Genomic DNA, 2,500 nt, shown 5'->3' with positions numbered 1-2,500 from the left:
CGCCGCGTTGCGGACATCGTAATGGTGAATAGGCCTTACTGCACGATGACGGCTCACCACCAAGCCTCGTTTACACATCTGGACATGCAACAGTTCTCGCACGTGGGTTTTTTTTACAAGTTTGTTCCTCTGGAATTTAGCTCATGCTAAAATTTACAAGCTTGATTTTCGAATTCGAGGTTTGGTGGTGACGTCAGCTTGTCACACTTCATCACGCTTATGGCCTATTCCGGTGGGACTTTCAGATCTACGACGCGGTCGTCAACGAGAACATACGCCAAAAAACAACAACAACAACAACATATATGGGTTATTGACCAAGCGTGAGGTCAAGATGGCTAGATATTGGCCATGTTTTTTTTTTTGCGTGTTTATGGACCGAGGCGAAGTCGAAGCTTGGTCAAATAAAGAATTTATTATATGGGATCTTTGATCTTGCGGGACCAAGCGAGGAATCCCAATCGGGCAACATAGCTCCATCTTGCCCGCTCGGGTAGCCAATCACAGCGCGGGATTTGGTTCATCTTGCGCGCTCACGGAGCTAGTCATATAATATCATTGGTTAAAAAGGAAAAATAATCTTGCTTCTCGTGCGACACGCACTTGAGCACATATTTTTGCAGTACTCTTCATACCAACAGCGTGAAATCACCAAATTTGAGGTTTTGTCGAGGAAAACCATTCACTGAAACCACTCCAATTTATTTTTGGGATAGTTCTCCCATATTGTATGATGTGAACGAGATGGACTAATCGCGAAAAACTAACGATATTGCAAAGTTATATTTTGAGGTGACGTTTCGACGACCTGAGCCACCGTTGTCGATCTTAAGTCGCTAAGATTAAAATTTAAATACTTTAGCTAGGAATGCTTGATCAGTGTACAGAAATCTAATTCATGACGTTTGAAATCATTTCTCTATAGCACAAAAGCCTGATCCTTCATTGGATGTAGAAGGACCATTGAGTGAAATCAAGAATGCTGAATTTCGTCCTCATTCACCGCTCTTTGGGAAGAAGGAGGCCTTACTGAAAGAGGGTCTTGAACGCCGCCGACGTTGTATATCCTGGCGTTGCTAGTGGTGAAATAGAAATAATTAGGACTCACTTAATTGAAAGAGTGAGTTTACCAATGTCCAGAAATGCACCTACTGAGATGCACATTTAATTTTAATAACTGTGCCATTAAAATATTTAAGTCAACTATTCATTTATCGCCGACCAGTTGTCTCAGTTGGTTGAGAAACGGACTACTTTGCGGGAGGGCGTGTGATTAAAACTAAAAACTCCAGCCTGACCAACACTCAGGGACTTTGTTTGTGTGTTTGTTATTTATTTGTTTGAGCAGGTTGAAGTTTGGCAGCTATTCAGCTTGTGGACTTGCTACAGTATATCCACCCAACCATGCACTCACAAAGGACAGCCACAACACCGGGATTTTCATCCCCTACTCTTCTCGAAAACTGTGTGGGTTCATTAACGTCCCGCAGGGAACTTACGAACTTGAAAGATATTTATGAGACGGGGCCTACGGTTTATAGTCCTTATCCAACAAAACTTGAAAGTGTAACCATTTGCGGGTGTAATTGACTAATTTCACTATCCCATAATGCAATACGTTTTTTTGGAGGCGGTGGGGGTCTTTACATAAAAAAAATACAAGTTATTTACTCTTCGGACTGTATCATACTTCAGTGAACTACATATCCATCTTGTGTTAATGCAAACACCCCCCCCCCCCCCCACCCCTATGGTGAAAACCATGACTTAGACTCTCTAGTCTTCTCGGAGAAAGACGATGAACCGTAGGCCCCGTCTCACAACCTTTCACTGTTCACAACCCAGTGGGACGTAAAAGAACCCACGCACTACTCGCAAAGAGTAGGGAGAGGAACTCCAGTGTCGTAGTCTGTCCTCTGTGTTATAGCTAGGGGATCGAAAGATCGAAAAATGTAAAAGATTAATTGGGTCTCTCTCTCTCTCTCTCTCAATATTGTCATCGTATCGTATTTCTTTGGTTAGGGTTACCGTAACTGTATATGTTCGATTGAAGAGGACACTTCATGACAATTATATCTACTGTATTTCCGGAGACTAGTGATGATGAATTTGAGAAGAAGGATAAGGCGACAGTATTTCGTGATGCCGCATTACTTCTCGCTCGACCACCGGTACACGGCCACATGTACACCCCACTGAAAAATGCTTATGGTGTACAGCAAGTTGTTAGGGGAGGTACATTAGCATTAGAGTTTTGAAGCAAGCAACTGTGGACAATCTTCCTGTCGGTGTACGTTGGATCACTGGCTTGATCTGATCGGCGTAATTACAAGTTGAGAAACTAAATATTTTAAGCATAGAAGCAATCCAATGTAAACTCTCATTGTACCTGAAGAAGGCTGGTTTGGCCAGCGGAAATATAGTACACCACTAAAATCAAATCTACGTTGTATCAGCTCTTGCTTAAAATATTTAATTGGCTCCTATTCCCATTTGGATG

General features: G+C 42.4%; 1 protein-coding gene and 1 long non-coding RNA gene across 6 annotated transcripts in view; both read left to right on the top strand.

The window, feature by feature from the left end:
* The window catches only part of LOC137980420 (protein-cysteine N-palmitoyltransferase HHAT-like), a 96,156-nt gene that overhangs the window by 71,437 nt on the left and 22,219 nt on the right, over positions 1 to 2,500 (top strand). The gene's annotated exons all lie outside the window — the stretch shown is intronic.
* The window catches only part of LOC137980290 (uncharacterized), a 29,188-nt gene that overhangs the window by 26,318 nt on the left and 370 nt on the right, over positions 1 to 2,500 (top strand). For all 5 annotated transcript variants that reach the window (XR_011118485.1, XR_011118484.1, XR_011118487.1 and 2 more), the window contains one exon: positions 926 to 1,120. This is a non-coding gene — a long non-coding RNA (uncharacterized lncRNA). The remainder of the gene's footprint in view (positions 1 to 925; positions 1,121 to 2,500) is intronic.

Source organism: Montipora foliosa, chromosome 12, assembly GCF_036669935.1.
Source record: "Montipora foliosa isolate CH-2021 chromosome 12, ASM3666993v2, whole genome shotgun sequence".
In the NCBI taxonomy this organism is placed as follows: Eukaryota; Metazoa; Cnidaria; class Anthozoa; order Scleractinia; family Acroporidae; genus Montipora; species Montipora foliosa.
Note: the sequence above shows the minus strand (reverse complement) of the source record. Positions and strands in the feature narration are given on the sequence as shown.